General features: G+C 39.2%; 1 protein-coding gene across 2 annotated transcripts in view; it reads right to left on the reverse strand.

The window, feature by feature from the left end:
• Nucleotides 1-12,755, reverse strand: part of Fndc3a (fibronectin type III domain containing 3A) — a 159,363-nt gene extending 146,608 nt beyond the window's left edge. Inside the window, exon 1 of one of the 2 annotated variants that reach the window (XM_021202865.1) lies at nt 12,470-12,755. The gene's annotated coding sequence lies outside the window, so the exon portion shown is untranslated. Of the gene's footprint in view, nt 1-3,085; nt 3,107-12,469 lie in introns of those variants that run through there. The other variant, XM_029541310.1, reaches the window with a different exon arrangement.
• Nucleotides 12,756-13,180: the final 425 nt, after the last annotated feature.

Genomic DNA, 13,180 nt, shown 5'->3' on the forward strand with positions numbered 1-13,180 from the left:
GGCCTCTGGCTACCCAGTCTAGCCCCAGATTCAATGAGAGATTATGTCTCAAAGAAGTAAAGGTGGAGAGCAACAGAGCAAAACACCCAGAATTATCTGGCCTCTGCACATGTACTGGCATGTAAGTACATGCAAACATTAATATTACTTTGGATAGCAGTTAACTAATAAAAGTTAAGAATCACTAGTGTAATTCCTACTTCTTTGAATGTGTTTTACTGCAGCTCAGACACACCATTATATTGAAATTGTTATTTCCTTTGACATTTTGTTTTTGAGTCTTAGCCTTTAATAGCCTGTTGTTTATTATAACATATGTGTGTGTGTGTGTGTGTGTGTGTGTGTGTGTGTGTGTGTGTGTGTGTGCCTGCTGGTGCCAGGTATGTGTGTTCATGGGAGTATGTGTGTCAGTCTCTCCTTCCACTCACTTCATGTGTATTAGAGACTGATTTGGGTGGGCAGACTTAGCAGCAAGTGTCTTTGTTTGCTGACCCATCCCATTGGCCTTGGTATTGTTATTTCTAAAAATACGAATAAATTAAAGAGCAACTGGGAAGCTTTTGCAAGTGAAAGAAAATACTATTTAAAAATACACAGGAAAGGACAAAAACTAAAACTGCCTAATAAAGAAAATGATTTGGAAAAGGACCGATATCAGAATTGCCCAAACCCAACTGTCTTCAGTTTTGTTAGCAGGTTTGTTACACCACAAAGACTTTACCTGCTGCCATAAGCATATACATATAAGTATAACTTTTTCTTTATTGTCCTTAAATCCAAACTCCACTCTAAAGCTTCACAACTGTGGTGGGTAGCATTCTTTTTCCTCTGCACATGCAAGTGGTGTTCTGGAGAAGCTATTATACAAATAAAGTTGCATGTACGACTCTCTTAGGCTTTTCATGTAAAATATCTTGAAGATTTTCATTAAAAATTACTTTCATAGCTCTATTCCATGTATCTGATGGTGCCTAACTTTCTATTGTTAATTTATTCTAATGATGGACACACTTTCTGGCTTTTAGGATATGTGTGTGTGTGTGTGTGTGTGTGTGTGTGTGTGTGTGTGTGTGTACAATGCTTGTGAGTGCAATACTCACAGAAATGAAGAGAGGGCACTGGATCTCCTAGATCTGGAGTTCAAGGTAGCTATGAACCACCTGACATGAGAGCTGGGAATTGAACTTGAGTCTCTACAAGATCAGTACACATGTGTAACTGCTGAGCCTTTTCTCTAGCCTCCAGCTTTTCTTTTCTTTTTTCTTTTCTAGGCAAGTTCTCCTTATGCAAGTAACCATGCTGGCCTTGAACTCACAGAGATCCCCCTTCCTCTACTTCATGAGGGTGGGGATTCAAGGCCCCTGCCAACACATCTGCATACTTGCAGTTTTCATTTGTTTGCCTTCCTCTGCAGCTATAGCCATGTAGTATCAATATTCTACAGGAATCTATGAAAATATTTCTATATTATAGGTATGATTCAAAAGTGTATTGGTTAAAGTAGACAGAAACTGCTACTTACTTCAACAGAAAAAAAAAAAAAACCTATTTATACTCTGTTCAGTAATTCTTGAGTGCATGCTTTCCAGTTTAACACTTCTAAAATTCCCCAATAATTTGCTACTTTTACTTCAAAGTTTTTAAGTCATCTCTCACTGAGGTTTTAAGCTAAATTTCTCAAAATACTCCTGTGGCTGTCTCAAGATCTTTTATAAGATCATTTATAAGATCTGTTTTGGCGGCACGTATGTATTTGCACCATATACATGACTGATCAGCAGAAGATATTCTATCTCCTGGAACTGGAGCTGTGGATAGTTATGAACCACCACGATGTGGCTGGAAACTGAACCCAGGTCCTCTGAAAGAGCAACAAGTGCTTTTAACCACAGAACCATTTCTCCAGCCTCAAGATCTCTGCATTATTACTTCTATGAATTTATTGGTCATATTCTTTCTTATTTTCTACTAAGCTATCTTTGTTACAATAATTATAGGCAAACTTATAAAGCTTCAGTGTTTTTTCAGTTACCTGGTGAACACTGTATTCTAGTCTCTTACATGCCTTTTTTAAATGATGCCAAAGGTTGGCAGTCTTCACCTCAAGGCTTTTGAAAAAACCACCCCCAATTTTTTGACATTTAGTCTTTTTTATTTTCCTCTTGGATATTTAGTTCATTTGAAACTTAAATTTTCAGAGTATCCAACTGTATGGAAGACTTCCCTACACTATTAAAAGCTAACTTTTCCATTACTCAATAGTTCCCTATATCTTCTTTCTCTTGAATTTTATTCTGTCCCTTTGATAATTATGCTTACCTCTACCCCAGATTCTTACTACTTTAAAGTTAAACGTTTAGGGGCTAAAGAGCCGCTGAGTGGTTATGATCACTCACTGCTTTTGAAGATCTGGGTTCAAGTCCCAGCACCCATATGGCAGCTTATAACTGACCACAACTCCAGTTCCCAGGGATCTCTTGCCTTCTTAAAGACTCTGCAGACACTGAACACATCTGGTGCACATATACACACGCAGTCAAAACACTCATACACGTAAAAACAAATAAATCTTAAAAATATAAAGCTTCACAAAGATTTGATTTTTTACCTTTGATAAGTAAGCCCCCCTTGTATTTGGCTATGTGCCTCTATAGCTTCCTCCATCTTCAACCTTCAATTTTGCAAGTTTCATTTTAAAATGACATTAAATTTCTAATTAAAATAATGATTTTTATAAACTAGTATGGTTAGAACTGCCACTTTGTAGTAATTAGTAGGTTACCAATTTCAGAAATTTTCCTCTACTAATTTTCTTCATTTAGTTATTATACACTTTATAATTTTTAAAGTATTTTATAACTTACAATTGCCCTTTTTCTTAACTACTTCAAAAGTCACTGATGGTACAGAAAAACTTTAGTAAATTAACCTTATAGCCAAATATTTACTGAAACCCTTTAAGTAATTTTCAGTTTACTGTGTGTGTGTGAAAGAGAGAGAGAGAGAGAGAGAGAGAGAGAGAGAGAGAGAGAGAGAGAGAGATGAGGAAACTAGATACTTTGCCACTATGTTTAAGAAGTCTTACCACTTCTCTTCTAATTCCGTTTTGTCGTTGTTGTGGTCAGGGTGGTAGTAATAGTGACAGGGTGACAGGGCTACCGGGAATAGAGCACATAACATCAGCTATATAGTTAAGTGTTCTAAAGCGAAATCACACCTCAGCCCTATTTTGTATTTTCTAAGTTTGCAATCATATCAGTTATAAATAATAATGTACTATTCTCCTATTACAAGTTATTTTTCTTATTTCTTAATTATCAGATAAAGAGTTTTGGACCGATGTTAATAATGTTCCTATCTTTTAATAAAAGTACTTCTAGTATTTCACTATGGCATTCAATATAAGTTCCTGCTAGAATATCTTTATAAGGTTACTTCTTGTTGATGGTGAGTTATTAGAACTGGTAACTGAATTTAAGAAAACAAATTCTAGCACTAAAGAGATAATTATGGTTGCCCCCAAAATCCATAAATATGGCAAATTATATTAATATTTCCTAGAAGTGAATCATTATATACCTGGAATTCAGTACAGTAACATTTTTAACACCAAAGAGATAAGTATAGTTGTAAATGGTTGTTTAGTAAATTACTTAACTATGTCTCCTAAGACTGAATCATTACATTCCTGGGATGCAATGTATTAGAACTGGTATTAACAAAAAGCCCAGGTTCCAGCATTATCTGCACTCAAAGTCTGTATCACTAAACAGCTCTATGGTCTTGGGCATATTAGTTACCTTATTTTAAAAATGATAGCAATGATATCTAACTCAGATGGCTTGAGAATCAAATAAGCAGCTATGTATGAAGTTTGGAACAATACCCAAGACAGAAAAAGCACTTATTTATTTATAATAATGAATAACTTATTTATTAATAATATTGCCCTAGCCAAGAACAAAGTTTGTAGCATTCAAAGAGTCAACAAACTAAGGCTTAGTTGTCAAACCTGGTCTGCTGCCTGTTCCATAAATACAGCTGAATTAGAAGAGATCCACACTCATTTCCGTATAATACAGCTGTGGCTGTTTTCTGAATTAGAAGAGACCCACACTCATTTTAGTATAATATAGTTGTGGCTGTTTTCTGCTCCTGTTGTAGCTCGGCTTCAGTAGGTATAGAGTCCTTGCCACCAACAACGCCTGAAATACTGATTCTCTGCTCCTTCTGTTCAAAACTGTCAATAACAGCAGTGCTGTTCACAGTCCACTAGTTAGAAAACCTAATATACAAAAACATATATAATACACACACATACACTCACTCACAAACAATGTTCACAATCACAACACTCTACTGGAAACAAGGCTACTTGGGGTCAAAACCAGGAAAGAATCACACAAGTAAAAAGAGGTAAGAGAAGAGGTATTTTATTTAACTATTTTAAAATATGTATTTATTTACATGACTTTATCATTCATCCTAGTCTGTGAACCCAGAGAGAAGGAAGTATAACATTCATTTTATAACATTTGTATTGCAGGCATCAAAGACATTTTAATTCTTCAACAAATAAGAGATAAATTAATAGTGAAAATAAGAACAGGGAACCTGGAAACTAACAGGAAACTAACACATCTGTCAAGTTGCAGATATAAATATATTACAGCACTCATTCCATTTCCAAGAAATAAGTTCTACCTTTTAATCCTTTTAAACACTTACTCTAAAGGACAGATATTATTCCACTATACGTGGAGGAATCAGGGGTCACTGCGATAAAGTAGCATGTTTCTATATAACCAGTAAAGACAACCAATAATCTGTTACAGCACTTACTTCATGGCACAAAGCTGGAAAATGATGAGGCACACTGGAGCTGCCGATGCACCCACAGAGCACGGGTTTGCAGAGAAAGAAGGCTATACTGAAGTCGAGAGACAGTTTGGGATAACTTTAAACCGAGGAGTTACTCTAATAAACTCATCGCTTAAAATATTAGTCTGATGCAACCTAAAAAGTAGGTTAAGAGGGACACAGCAGCTCCTATAGTTTACCCTAGGGCAGTGGTTCTCAACCTTCCCAATGCTGAGACCTTTTAATACAGCTCCTCGTGTTATGGGAACCCCCAACCATAAAGTTATTTTTGTTGTGACTTCATAATGTAATTTTGCTACTGTTATGAATTATAATGTTTAATATCTGATATGCAGGATATGTATGTGATATGTGGCCCCTGTGAAGGGGTCTTTCAACCCCCAAAAGGGTTGAAACCCACAAGCTGAAAACTGCTACCCAACCATGTGAACCAATCTTAGTAAGTTTCAAATAACAGATATATAAATGAAGTATTGACATACTATGATATTTTCTTTAAAAATACTGCTCTGAAGTAGTAGATGTACTTGGGCATAACAATATACAAAGCAACAGAAAGGTACTTAATAAACTATTATGATAAAATATAAATTTATATATATATATATATATATATATATATATATATATATCAATCAACCATTATAAATAAAAATACTACATGGGGAAAAAAATCAAGTCTTAAGAATAAAACCATATTTGAAAATGCCTATATTTAAAAAAATTCAGAAAATTTAAACAAACTGACATCATGAATTCTTTTTATTTAAGCAAATATTAAGATAGAGTGATTCTGAAGTACATGAAATAACTACTCCTTCAACCAAAGCAGTAGGTGTGCACATGAACTACTCCTCTCAAGGCACAACAGATACAAGTTCAGTGTCCTTTCATCAACATGCTTAGGGTCAGGGGTGTTCACACTCTGGAGTATCTGCACACACCATAATGTATTCTGGAAATGGGAACTAAATCTAAACACAAAATCCACTTGTGTTTTATATACGTTATATACGTGGCCTGGTATTTCTACATACAGTGTTTTTAGCTTACCAACACCTTAATTGTAACCCATCTCCTCATGAAGTGAAGATTTTGCATCTGTGGCATCGTGGTAGCAATCAGTTTCACATTTTGGAGTATCTTGAATTTGGGGTTTGGGGTGCTCAACTTGTAATTACACTTAAGAGAAGTCTTAAATATGCTGTGAAGTGTACTTAAGAAACATCTGCTCCAAATCTACAGCCAAGTAAAAAGATTCTCTCCCCTCCCATTATGTGGCTTGTGGGTTTATTAAAGAAGACTACACACACTTAAATCACAATTAAACTGATCCCTCACTGGAGAAGGAGAAAGTCACTTTGAAAATAGAAATCTATATGTACAAATATATATTAAGATGTGGATTCTAAAGAAGAAGACAGAAAAAAACAACACTATTCAACACTGCTATAGTCTGGTTCATACAATTATCTGTCAAATGTACCTAACTTTCTTATCAAGGTTGATGACAAAATACATACTACATTTGTATTTCTACCAACTAGCACCTAAGCCATCTCAAAGAGTGAGGAAGGAAGAAAGAAGTCATTCCCAAGTAGAATGCCTGGCAGGTTTATACAGGGCTTTAAAAGTAACTGAGTAATGATCCTAAAATCCAATGACCTTAGCATGTGTTTCTCAGTATTGTAAAGACACTGTCTTCTATTGAAGAACTACTTCACTCATTTTATATATCCATTTTCTTTCCACTATGGATATAACAGCAAAGCAGTATGGAACAGATCAGCATTTCCTTGCAAAGAGGGACAGAGGAAGAGTGGAGCAAGGACTGCTCTCAAAGATTAATGAGTGGAAAATTTGTTGTATCTTATTTTATTTGCAAAAAAAAAAAAAGTTATGACTTTCTAGACTACTGAATGCTTCCTGAAAATGCTGATTGTAGAACTCTGAGGAGTAAAACTCAACCTCAAAAGTTCTGGTCAGATTAGAAAAACAATCTTTTCAGCAGATTCTGGTACATACATATGAGCACTGATGTAAGCACATACATGGCACCTTAACATGTTCATGTTTCAACCATCTTGTTGAGCTCTTTTCAATGTGTGTAATGAAAACAAAGTAGATATTCTCAATTTTAAAACTTAGAAAACCAAACCACAAAATCCCAGTCACTAATGAGTGGTGAATGTGGAACTAAGACCTGCACCATCCAAGGCGCTTGGTCTCCCCCTTAGGCAGGGAAGAGGGCAGGATGGTAAAGTAGAGGTCAAATATGAATTATTCTCTACACCCTTCTTTTTCCAAGACAGGGTCTCAACTATGAAGCCCTGGCTGGCCTGGAACTCACAATGTAGATCAGGCTGGCTTTTAACATAGAGGTCCTCCTGCCTCTGCCTCTGGAATGCTGAGATTAAAGGCACACGCCATCATGTGTGGCTATTAATTTCTTCTTAAAGCACAATGTTAAGACAAAATTGTATTAGGTAGCAATCGAGAAAGGTCAAACAAAACCTAATTCAAAAGGCTTATGCTGCCTTTAAACTTAAGATAGTAAAAATATTTATAAAGGAAGACAAAGTTATAGAAGCATAAAAGATTAATGTTTGGTTTGATTTTAGTGTTTTTAACAGAAAAATAAAGGGGAGAAACAGTACTAATTCTGTCTAGTCAATGTCCCTTCTACTTTCTCAAACACCCAATACTCACCACATACAAAGCATATTTATGATGCCTGAAGCATAAAACATATGTTCTTATGCTATCTACATTTTAATCTCTTGATATCACAAACTATGTAGCGGCCCTCAGGAACAGAGAGAGCCATACATAATCTCAGGCACCATGGGTCACCTAGTGAGGATAGGAGAAAAACAGTGGAAAAAGAGAAAAGTATTTTATCTTAGATCAGTGGTTCTCAACCTTCCTAAGGCTCTTTAATACAGTAAGTATGTCATATTGTGGTGAGTCCCAACCATAAAATTATTTTCATTGCTTCTTCATAACTGTAATTTTGCTGATATCAATCATAATATAAATATCTGATATGCAGGATATCTGATATTGACCCCTGTAAAAGGGTCCTTTATCCCCAGAGGAGTTGCAAGCCACAACTTGAAAGCTGCTTAGAAGCACATGTTATAAATTTAGAAACTTCAAAGAGATGTTTCAAAAAGAGAAGTTTCAAAACAGTATTTTTTAGAGATTTCTGGGTCTTCCCTCCTTCAACCTACATGGTATAATATTTTCTAGATGTGTCTAGTTATCAATCTGATTACCAATTGCTCCATAACAGTAACTATTCTTGGGGTTACTGCAGGATTTCGAATGTTTAGAACTCACCTTAGACTATCGTTAAAAACACGTTATTGGTCCCCTGCCATCACTTACAGACCTCCAGCACCCTAACAAAGGTTTCTAAAATGACAGTTGTACTTTTTAAAGCCATAAACCCAGCGGAGTTGGTAGGTTTAACTTCACACACATTTTAATTCCGGCCACAGTGTAGCTATTTCACTGTCCAACCAACTTCTTCCCAATCTGAAACCTAGACTAGGCTCTTGCTACAACTTTAAGCACAGACAATAATTACAGTAGTAGTAGTTATTTTAGCATATTTTCTTTATTTTCATATACCACAAAAAAGATATAGCACTACTTCAAACACCATTAGAAAAATACTTTACAATATGTGTTATATGGACAGTTAGTCATTACTCAGCCAGATGGCTAACTCTAGCCTGCAGACATGGTTATTAAATTTAAAAAAAATTAAACAAGCAAACAAAAATATCCAACAGAGACTACAAACAGTTTTCAAAACAATATTACCAGGCACTCTATAAAAAAGGCTGTCTACCCTTATCTAAGTTATATAAACATATATAATCTTTCTAATCACTAAGAAAACTAAAGCTAGAGATCAAAATGCTAAGCGAAACAAAACAGTAAGAAAGATAAACACTATTTTCTCTCTTATACAGAATTTTTAATCTCTGTGTATGGCATAAAAGCAGAAGTGTGACTGGTAGGGGTATTAAGTGAGAGGGAGGTGGGAGCAGGAAAGGGTAATGGGACACACAGAAATATGTGTACTCACCTCCCCCCCCCCACACACACATATACATACACATAGACACACATACACACACACAAAATGAAAGCAGAAAAGGCATTTGGGGGAAATGGAGACTGGCAATTAGCAAGGAAGAAGGTCCAAAGATGGTAGTGGGGAAGAAAATGAGCCCAGTACAATGATACATATGTATGAGAATGTCATATCAAATTCTATTATTTTGTATGCTAACTAAAAATGATGAAAACAAAATAAAGTGGTATGTGGTTCTATATTACTTCCATAGACAAGTCCCTGGTGATGATAAGCAGGCCTTTCTTCTCCAGGGCTTCCTACTTGACTCTTTACCTCATGGGGCCTAGCTCCAACCTCTGCCTCATCATCTCTTTTTCTTAACACTTGTCCTTGGATGCTCCCGAACCATTCCTCTCACTCCTACCTCCAACTCAGCCTGTCACTCTCTTTTGGAATGAGTTTTCCTTTGACACAGAAACCCTTCCTAAATTTCAAGTTGGACTTCCTCCAAATGCCCAGACTGTTGTAGCCCTCGTTCACAGCACTTTCAGTCACAGTGGATGCTACACACTTTAAAGATATTGTGCTAAGTTTTTGTTAATGGTCTCCTTTGTTACTGTACAATTCTTAGATAATTTGTAAATTACTTGAAGGAACACATCCCACTGCTTTTGTATCCCTCACTTTAATAAAAGCTCACCATTCTCTAAGTCCATGCCACCTCCTCCCAAGCACACTATCTTGCAGCAGCTATCTTGTGCAGAAAACTAGCCTAAAGCCTGGGAGTGGTTGATAGGGGATGGGGATCATCAGAGATGAAACTCACAAAGAATTTAATGGAAGCCCAGAGGCTGCATGGCAAATTTCACAGCATACATTAAGGCAAACAAAACCCAACCAGTTGGAGAGAAAGTTAAGGATCCTGATATAAAAAGAACTCACTGGATAATACTCTGAAATAAAGGCTAGAGGATTAAACAGGATAAACACTCACAATACATGTAAAAGAACAAAATGTGCCCTTTATCTCTATGGGTCATCAATTTCTTTGTAATAAGGCACTCTTGATACACATGTTGTACCAAAGTGATCAACTGAAGTACTATAGGACTCAATGGACAGAATTCTAAATCTGACCTTTTTTTAAACATTCAGAACTTATTTTATTAATTCTTGTTTTAGAGATTGCATTTAACAACAAAAACCAACAAATTGCTTATCTATACCAGGCTAATAAACTTGGAAATCATGCACATCCTTATATCATGAACCAAGACATAACCAAAACTCATTTTCATGAAAAAAATGCAGTAAGAATGTTTTGCTTTAAAATACCTATTTTGCTTACATCATCAAATGATATTTTAACACTACAGGCAAAATATAAGATGAATAAGCCATATATATGCCAAAAATATAAATATTTTCAAGTGGAAATATTACATATGAGTCTAAGCTATGGCTGAACAAATCATAAATTAAATGTCTTTTACTGAAATCAAGCTAAAAGACAATATCCATTATAATATTCTTTATTTTTCTCCTGTGTTTTCTAGAATCTCTCAGCCTACATCTCACTAGACATGGAAAGCAGAGAATTTTTTCTTCATTTCTATTCAATTTATAGAAATAAAGTGATGTAAAAAGGAATCATTAAGTGTATGGTAAAAAATTGAAAAAAGTGTATGGTAAAATAAATCATCTCTCAATTACAGGGAGAGGAAATGATGACACATCACACACACACACACACACACACACACACAAGAAATCTGTGTTTTCGAATGCACGCCATTAATTTGGGAGAAGAAAATTCCCCTTACAATCATGCTTCCCTGAGGCTAGTGTTAATTAAGCATGAGTTTCTTTTTCCTGACCATTCCGTGATGAGGATTCAGACAGAAGGGGAAAGGAAGGAGTTAAGGCAGAGGCATACAGGTGGCCAAAGGTAAGCAGCCTGAGAGAAAAATGTCCCACTTAACCTACAGAGCAAGCTGGGCGAGGATCTATGAAGACAAAACAACACAGAGAAATTTAATATGAAAATGCTAAAAATTTTAAACGTAAAACCTAAACAACATTTTTCTCCCTATCACCTTATCTTCTTTCCTCCCTTTAGAGGATGTTATTAGTGGTAAATTACAAGTGGACTAAAATTTTAAAAAACCAACTCATTTATAGGAAAAGCCATGTTTTAAAAGACCTTATCATTGCTTTCTAATAGGCCCACCACCTGTCTCCATTGGTAACTGATCTCATTAGTTGAGAAAAAAAAAAAAAAAATCAATTTAAACAAGAAAATGTTTAAGAAGGTAGGGGGCTCATCTCTCTGGAACATTTTTAGATGACTTAAACAACACTTCCGAGATGACAAGAATTACACACTCCGCAAATACACACAAACTAAATATTTATCTAAACACGGGATATGAGCCAGAAATCTCAATTTGCTTCTGTCTGACATATGGCTTGGTTTTGACTGGCATATGTTTAGTACTGATGCTGGCAAAAGCATAGTGATTGCAATATTACAGAAAAGCTTCAACCGTTCTTTCATTCTTACAACTCATCTTAGCCAAAAGGCTGAGAGGCGATGCTATTTGCTTCTTATAACACGTACAAACTTGGGTTTCAAGAACTGAAACAGACCACAATAGGAAGCAGCAACATCATTATGTGGCTCCGTGTTTTTTAAAGTCTACCCGTGAGCACTTCAAGATTATAATACAGAAAGAGGAAAAGCTCTGTCAGTTAGTAGACGGACAGACGAGAAGGTGCCCAAAGGAACTTACAGTCTCACTAAAATAAATAAATAATCTCTAGCTCACCATCCTTAGCACCCTCAGCAATCACACACACGCAATCTCTCTCTCTCTCTCTCTCTCTCTCTCTCTCTCTCTCTCTCTCACACACACACACACACACACACACACACACACACACACGAATACCCCCCCCAAGGCTTTTTCTGAAAGGTGATAGTTTAATAAAACTACGATTACCTATCACAGTCGGTAAAAAAGCAGCAGCGCTAGCGATCAGACGTCGAAATTACTCGCTTCTTTTTCCTTCACCCAGCGCGTGCCGCCCTTTCCCAGAGTCGTGTCAAAAGTTGACCCACGCAGGCTGCCGAGCTGGGCGAGCCCCGCAGCCTCCCTCCCTTCCTCCTCGCCACGGACGGAACAGGTGGTTGCCTTACCTGAGGAAAGAGGAGCCGCCAGGCACCGGCGGCGGACGGCCGCAGACCCGAAGGGCGTGTTTTCGAGGATTTAACCCTCAGGTGCGCGGGCAGCGCTCCGCGGTCGCCGAGCCCCGGCAGGTGCCGCGCACGTCCCCGCCGCGTCCCGGGGCCTCGCGTGGGGGCGTCGCCCGCTCGCCCGCCCGCCCGCCCTCCCCGACGGGCTCAGCCCTCCGGCGGCGCGGCGCGGCCCGCAGCCCCAGCCTAACGGTTTCCCCGACGCGGGCTCCGGCGTCCCCCCCACCCACGGCGGCTCTCACCTCCGAATCCCGCCGCTCCGAAGCGAAGGAAGGCGGATCCCCCCCCCCGGGCGTCTCTCCTACGAGGCTCCGGCTCGTCCTCTGCTCACCGGGCGGTGGGCCGGGGCTCCCGCGGCCGCCGCTGCGCTGACTGTTGTGGAGGGGGGTGTGTGAGGGGGAGGTGTTTCCCGGCAGTGACGGCGCCGCCGCCTCAGCCCCGCTCTTCGCTCCCTCTCCGCGTAGCTCCCGCTTTCTGTTTCACCCGAGGGACCGCGAACGCCGCCGCCGCCATGATTACTACGGAGCCGGGAGGAGGAGCCCGGAGTCGGCGCGCCCAGTGCGGCTGCGCGAGCCCCGCCGACGGCGCCCCCGGCCGCCTGGACCCGGAGCCCCCGCGCGCGCACACACACACGCGAGCGCGAGCGCGAGCGCGAGCGCGCGCCCCCCGAGCCCGCTCGCCCGCCGCCCCGCAGCCCAGGCTCCGCGGGCCCGCAAGTGTGTGGCGTGCGAGCTCCGGGGCCGCTCTCTCCCGGAGCCCCGGAACTGTGCGGACGATTGACGTATCCGGGGGTCCCCCACATACCATTCCGAATGCAGTTTAGAAAGCGCCCCCCCCCAGCCACCGCCCCCAGAGACGAACCGTGTCAGCCCCTCTCCGCAAGCCCCAGAACTTAAGATGCCGGCAGGTGCTTTTACAGACAAGCCCCGGGACGGGGAAGCGCCCCGAAGTGG

Source organism: Mus pahari, chromosome 8, assembly GCF_900095145.1.
Source record: "Mus pahari chromosome 8, PAHARI_EIJ_v1.1, whole genome shotgun sequence".
Taxonomy (NCBI): Eukaryota; Metazoa; Chordata; class Mammalia; order Rodentia; family Muridae; genus Mus; species Mus pahari.